At 47.9% G+C, this 7,500-nt stretch overlaps 1 pseudogene; it reads left to right on the top strand.

Annotated features, from left to right (window-relative positions):
* Positions 1-2,113: 2,113 nt before the first annotated feature.
* LOC144129688 (uncharacterized) lies at positions 2,114-2,996 on the top strand (annotated as a pseudogene).
* The last annotated feature ends 4,504 nt before the right edge of the window (positions 2,997-7,500 follow it).

Below are 7,500 nucleotides of genomic sequence, written 5' to 3'. Positions count from 1 at the left end.
GGAACAGGAGAGGTCTGCCTGGTTGTTGGCCTGCCATGCTACTCCAGCAACACCAGGGAAGTATGGCATCACCAACGCAATGATAAGGAACCTAGATGACAATTCAATCAAAAGATTCACGGAATTTGTCAACAAACACTGGGAACAGAGGACTATCCCAACCGACTGGACACATGCGGAAATAGTAATGATTCCGAAGTGCGGAAAGACTCGAAACCTCGAAAATCTTAGACCCAATTCGTTAACTTCATGCTTGGGAACAGTATATGAGAGAGTTGTGCATCAGAGTTTACTGACCCACCTTGAAGGCAACGAACTCATTCATTTCATTTTATTACCTTAAAGACCCCTCGCGGGGTATTACATAAGGGGTGGGATTAGCAGAAAAGGCACAAAACAATGCCACTAGTGATCATGAACAAAAAATGTTGTTTAGATTGCTTGCAAATGATGAAGGACAGGTGATGTCGACGATATGCTGGGGAAGGCCGTTCCAATCTTTAGCTGCACGTGGGAAGAAGGAGGCTGAAAAAGTAACAGTTCGGGCACGTGGGCGAAAAACTTGAAGCGTGTGGCTAGTGCGATGAGAAATGTATGATGCTGGCGTGATGTAAGGGGCACGGTTAAGTGATGAGTAAAAGAACTTGTGGTACAGTGATAGCGTGGCTATGCGACGACGAACGGAAAGAGGCGATAGTGCTGATTTGGTTTTTAAGGCTGAAACACTGACGTCGTAGGAGTAAGAAGAATGAATGAACCTTGTAGCGCGGTTTTGAACGGCTTCTAGATCGTTTACGAGGTTAATATGATGCGGGTCCCATATGGCGGATGCATATTCAAGTTTAGGTCTAATGAGTGACTTGTAGGCGAGCAATTTCACGTGATGTGAGGTGAGGCGAAGGTGACGTTTAAGAAATCCCAGAGTTTTGTTAGCCGATGATATCACGTTAGTAACATGTGCATTCCATGTTAGGTCATTAGATAATGTGACGCCTAAGTATTTGAAAGATGATAGATTCTACGGACTCATGCCGCACACTATGTTTGAATTCCGAAAATACCTATCAGCACAAGACGTTCTCCTGCAGATCAAGGAGGAGGTGCTCAATACTGTACAAAAATATGAAGAAAACATCTTGCTCTCTCTCGATCTCTAAGCGGACTACGACAACGTCAGTCACAGGGCTGTGCTGGAAAGGCTCAGCAACCTGGGTTGCAGGCAGATAATATACAATTATGTAAAAGCCTTCCTCAGCAACAGAACCGCTACCATTGGAATAGGAGGCATCAGGACTGACACCTTCATCACCCCCAAAAAGGAAGACCGCAAGGCTCTGTGATATCCCCTATGCATTTAACATTGTTGTGATTGGCTTAAAAAGGAAGCTCGAAGCAGTTGAAGGAATCAGGCATGCCATCTACGCAGACGATATCACAATAAGGGTGACAAGGGGATCCTTAGGAGAAAAACGAAAATTTATTCAGTGAGCAGCAGACACGGTAAACGAAAACGCCCAACACTGAAAACTTGCATGCTCCCCTGAAAAATCTGAGGTGCTCAGAATCTACAGAAAATGGTATGATCGGCAAAACTCCATTGACATCTACATAGGAGAAACGAAGATTCCAGAAGTGTCGAAAGTTAAGATCCTTGGCATGTGGATACAGAGTAACCGTCGTATAGACCACACAGTCAGAGTGCTAGCGAATACCATGGCACAGATCACAAGGATGATTGCACTAATTTCCAATAGAAGAAGAGGTATGAAGGAGGACACATGTAGGCTAGTACAGGCCCTCGTGGTCAGTAGGATATTATACAGCGTCCCCTACCAAACACCGCTCGACCAAGAAAAGGAACAATTAGAGACGATTCTTAGGAAAGCGTCCAACTGGGACTGCCGGTCAACACTTCGAGAGAGTAATTCCTTAAAGTAGGCATAAACAACACAGGCCCATCTTCTCGCGCAGAAAACCAGACTCATGCTGTCCCCAACGGGCATAAACACGCTGCTTATACTGATCGCGGGATGCTTTGAGAGAAATCATCAGCACAGCGAGCGTGGCGAATGCAATCACGGAGATAATTGAGGTCAGCCCGATTCCGAGAAACATGCATCCAGATACACACAAGGCGAGAAGAAAGGCAAGATCGGAAGCCCACGAAAGAAGTTTCGCGGGGAAAAAAGACGTACGATACGTTCACGCAACCACATACAGAGAACGATACGGCTCGGTAGCCAGCGTGGTGGATCACCAGCTCAGAGAAATCAACTGCGCTTCTATCAAAACCAACAACATCCTTGAGGCTGAGGAAGCAGCTATCGCACTCGCCATCACCCAGCAGGGCGAGGAGCCCCATGCACACATAATTACAGACTCGCAAGAGGCGTGCAGAAGGTACAGCAGTGGATGCATATCCACTGTGGCCATCCGCATACTCAAGGCGAGAACAATCACCTTTAGGAGATGCTTCATCACGTGGACACCAGGCCATGAGGCTGTCAAAGGGAACCAATGTGCGGACGCCAATGCTCGAGCATACGCCCACCGCAGCCGCACACGGAGCGGGAACTGGACGCAGTCACTAGACGGTATGCAGCCATCTTGGAACACCAACGAGCCCTCAGGAGTAACCTACCGCCTCCACACAAAAACCTTAGTAGAGAGCAGTCGCTTACCGGGAGAGAACTGCAGACTAATACATACCCGAATCATAGTTTACTAAACAAAATATATCCTTCAAATAATACAAATGCAACAGCAAATGCCCGTTCTGCGTGGAACACTCAACGCTTTATCACGTTACATGGGCCCGTCAAAAAACGCAGGCAGCGCCAATAAACAACACACCAACGCCGGAGCAGCGGGAGGCTCTGCTGTCCTGCTCGAAGCCTGAAAACCACCTCAAGCTGATCGACCGGTCTCGCAAGACTGCAAAGGCTACTGGGGCCCTGGACTCAGGGACCCACCTCCGCCACAAGAATCCTCCTTGACAATAAAGTTTTGCGTTCGCCTCATCGAAACTCAGCGGCCGGGTTTGATCCCGCGTCCTCCTCCTCTGCAGCAAAACGCGTCGCGGCGATCGGCTAATCATCCAGAGTAGCCGGGTTCGAACCCGACCGCTGCGGCAGCGGTTCGATGCAGGCGAAACGCTAAGCCACTCGTGTGGTGTGCGATGTCAATGCATGCTAAAGATCCCCAGGTGGCCAATATTTTTCCGGAGCCCTCAACTACGGCACCTCTTTCTTCCTTTCTTCTATTATGGCCCGGCTCAGGTGCCCGCCAATACGTGAGACCGATATTGCGCCATTTCCTTTCCCGAAAAACCAACCAATTTTTTCTTTCTGCTTTTGAAAATGAGTAAGTGGTTTTATTTAAATAATAAAAAGGAAGGAAAAGATTTTTGCTAGACCTGGCATCTGCCACCGATACTGAAGCACATAAGCTGGGGCAGCGGAAATAAAGGCTAGCAGGCACAATGGAGAAATGAACTGAAAGAGGTGGGGGGCAGGAAGAAAGGATAGGGGAGAGGTATTTCTTTGGGGGGGGGAGGGGGAATGAAATGGTGCAGTATCTGTCTCACATATGGGCGGACACCTGAACCGCGCTGTAAGAGAAGGGATAAAGGAGGAGCTATGAGAAGAAAGGAAGAAAGAGGTGCCGAAGTGAAGTGGTCCGAAAATTTCGACCGCCTGTTATTTAATGTGCACTGGCATCGCGCAGCACACGGACGCCTTAGCGTTTCGCCTCCATCGAAACGCGGCCGTTGCGGTCGGGTTCGAGCCCGGGTACTCCTGATCAGTAGCCGAGCGCCTTAACAACTGAGTCACTGCGGCGGGTAAACAGATAAAATGAAAATTGGTTTTTGAGAAAAGGAAATGACGCAGTAACTGTCTCACATATATCGATGGACACTCGAGCCACGCCGTAAGGGAAGGGATAAAGGAGGGAGTGAAAGAAGAAAGGAAGAAAGAGGTGCCATAATGGAGGTCTCCAGAATAATTTCGCACATATGGTGATCTTGAACCTGAACTGACATCGAATCACCGCGGTGGCTCAGTGGTTAAGGCGCTCGGCTACTGATCCGGAGTACCTGGGCTCGAACCCGACCGCGGCGGCCGCGTTTCGATTGAGGTGAAACGCAAAGGCGGCCGTGTGTGTACAATGTCACTGCATGTTAAAGATCCCTAGGTGGTCGAAATTATTCCGGAGCCCTCAACTGCTGCATCTCTGCCTTTCTCTCAGTCCCTCATTTATCCCGTCCCTTAAGGCGCGGTTGAGGTGTCCGCCGAGATGTGACAGATACTGCGCCATTTCCTTTCCCCAGGGACCAGTTATTATGATTATTATTATTACTGTGACATCGCACAGCACATCGGTGCGTTTTGCGTTTCGCAATTCGCTCGCGCATCGAGCGCCTCGCGCCGAGAGGATGTGCCGTGCGTGCACAGTGGGTGCCCGGTCACTGCGGCATCGCCGGAAACGAAGCTGACGACCTCGCGACCGCTGCGCACCTACTACCTGCCAGCGATCTGCCCCTTGCGCTGGGGGACGTGCGTGCGGCCATTCACGACCATCTCCGAAAGCAGCACCCCGACCCACGCATCGCAGGAGGTGAGCGCATTGACAGTATCACCGGCTGTCGCGGACTTTCACGGTCACAACGTGCAATGATCCTCCGCGCGCGCATTGGCTGCGTGTGGCCCGGGGAACGACGGGTGCGTCACGGAATCGCGACGAGTGATGTGTGTGACGGATGCGGTGCAGTGGAAACACTAGAACACCTGCTCCTTCATTGTGCCGCGTTCGCCGATGCTCGTCGCGATATGCTCGCGGCCTATAGGGCGCAGGGCATACTACCAGACTCCATCAAGACGCTATTGTGGCCGCAGGGCAGTGCGCGCACTCGTGAGCGAACTTTGGTGAGCCTCTGTGCATTCCTCGAACACACGGGCTTGACGTGGCGTCTGTTCTCCGTCATGTAGTTACACGCAGTGACCGAACGCTCCGCGAGTTCTACCTTGAACGATTAATAACTGGACGCCCCACTCCAGTTGTAACCTACACAGTGCTGTGCGCGTGTGTGATTTAATTCCTCTAAAATGAACTAATCACGCGCACAACCTGGACACATTTCTTATTGTGTAAATAGTTTGTACATATTACTTCTCCCGCTGTCCTCTCTTCCTGTCCCCTCACCTCTTTCATTTCATTTCTCCATTCTGCCTGCTATCCTTTATTTCCGCTGCCCCAGCTCAGGTGCTTTCTTTCTTTCTTTCTTTATTGAAGACATTCCGTTACAGAAATGCCTTGGGGGACGCGACAAAAGGCAATAGAACATGCCTGACGGGGCCGCGCCCCCCTTGGCTGCGGCGGAAACAACATAACATAAGCACAATAATTTGAAAGCAAAAGAAACATCAATACTGCATGATATGAAAGGGCATGAAAAACACAAAAATACAGGTACATAAGAAAAAATAAGTTGGATCAGTAGCGTGGTGTTATGAAAAACAATCATCACAGTGAAGGTAAAGATCCGGAGTGAAGGCGAACGAAATTATCAGCACAGCATGGTATTTAGTTTTCATTTAAGAAAATGTCTCTAAGTGTTCTTCTCAGTCGTTGCACCTTGGTGGCAGTAAACAGTATCTCAGCTAATTCAGGATGCGCTTTGAGGAAATCCGGAATCAAATAACTTAGTTTTTGATCACCGTATGTTGTACGCGAACGGGGCCTTGGTATTAAGTTATGTCGTAGATAATAAGGACCAGGTTGGGCATGATATTTAGTTTGAAATGTTATATCTGTTTGGTGAAGACGCGAAATTTCCAGAGCCAGTTTGTGTTTATGGAGTTTGTGAATGGACATTATTTTATTACTTTTAAAATGAGGTGCAGTGTCCTCCGAAAGATCTAAATTGCCTATTGCTCTCACTGCTCGCTTTTGCAAAGAGAAAAGACAATCCAAATTTGTCTTAGTCGTTGTAGCCCATACTAGGAAACAGTAACAGAAGCGTGAATGTAAAAGCGCATAGTAGATTTGCTTTTTTACAGCAGACGAAACATGGTATCTTATCTTGTTTAAAATTCCCACGGCTCGCCCAAGGTCCCTACGCAGTACGTCAACGTGAGGCGTCCATGAAAGGTTCTCCTGGAATATTACCCCCAAAAATCTAACTGTAGTCGATTGTTCGATAGTAACGTTATGAAATTTTAAGTGCAAGTTCGTGGGTGAATGGGTTCCCCTCGGTCGTTGGCCTGATGAAACACGTCCACAACGTCAGCGCCCGAAAAAAACACATTCGTGTCATCTGCATATAAAATTAACTTAGTGTTATTTATTATGTTTACAATGTCGTTTATATATAGTAAAAATAGTGTCGGACCAAGTAATGACCCTTGAGGTACGCCCTGTTTTACAAGTCTGCTGTCGGATTTTGCGCCATTTATACATGTGAACTGGGCTCTAGATGTTAAGTAGCTTTCTATTAAAGACCATGCGTTGCCGCGAAATCCATACAATGGCAACTTCCTTAAAAGCACGTCGTGTTGGACACAGTCGAAGGCCTTTCTAAAATCCAGAAATATTCCGAGGGTAAATATTTTCCTTTCAATGTTTTCGAGTATATGTTCTTTCACTTCAAGAAGGGCCATTTCGGAGGACTTATTTTTTCTAAAGCCGAATTGTTCACTTGCTATTATGTTATTTACACTCAGAAAACTTACTAGTCTTTTATGTATAATATTTTCCGCTACCTTCGCAAAGATAGGGAGCACCGAGATTGGTCTGTAATTGTTCATATCGTTAGTGGAACCGCCCTTGTGTATAACAGCCACACGAGCTAACTTCACTGCGTCTGGGAACACTGCGGTGGAAAGAATAAGGTTCAGAATATGTGTGAGTGGACTATTAACTATTTCTGCCACGGCTTTTAGTGGACCGGGTTTAATATCGTCAGCTCCAGAGGCGCTGGTTCTTTAAACCCAAAATGACGTCCAGTATTTCATATTCATCAGTTGGGGACAAATCGATGGCAGTTGCCGGGGCTAGTAAAAATCTTTTCCTTCCTTTTTACTATTATTTTAATACATAACCACTACCACCGCCATCGAAACGCGGCCGCCGGGGTCGGTTTCGAACCCGGGTCCTCTGGCTCAGAAGACATACGCCTTAACCACTGAGCCACCGCGGCAGAACGTGTCCGTGTGCAGTGCGATGTCAATGCACGTTAAAGATCCCCAGGACGACGAAATTGTTGTTGTTCCCCTCACAAAATGGCACGTACCCACAAGGGGGATTGGCCATAACCAGGCGGTGACTATTTAAATTGCAGATTGCATAGGGCAAACGTGGGATGACCTAGCAAGAATTGTGTAACTCTGTTTCCGTAGCAGAGGATGATCATTTCTGATCGCCGATCTTTTCGGTGCTAATGTACCTGTAGCCATATCTGCAGAGCAGTTCCGCCCACATTAAGGACTGCCGCACTGAATT

Source organism: Amblyomma americanum, chromosome 4, assembly GCF_052857255.1.
Source record: "Amblyomma americanum isolate KBUSLIRL-KWMA chromosome 4, ASM5285725v1, whole genome shotgun sequence".
Classification (NCBI taxonomy): Eukaryota; Metazoa; Arthropoda; class Arachnida; order Ixodida; family Ixodidae; genus Amblyomma; species Amblyomma americanum.
Note: the sequence above shows the minus strand (reverse complement) of the source record. Positions and strands in the feature narration are given on the sequence as shown.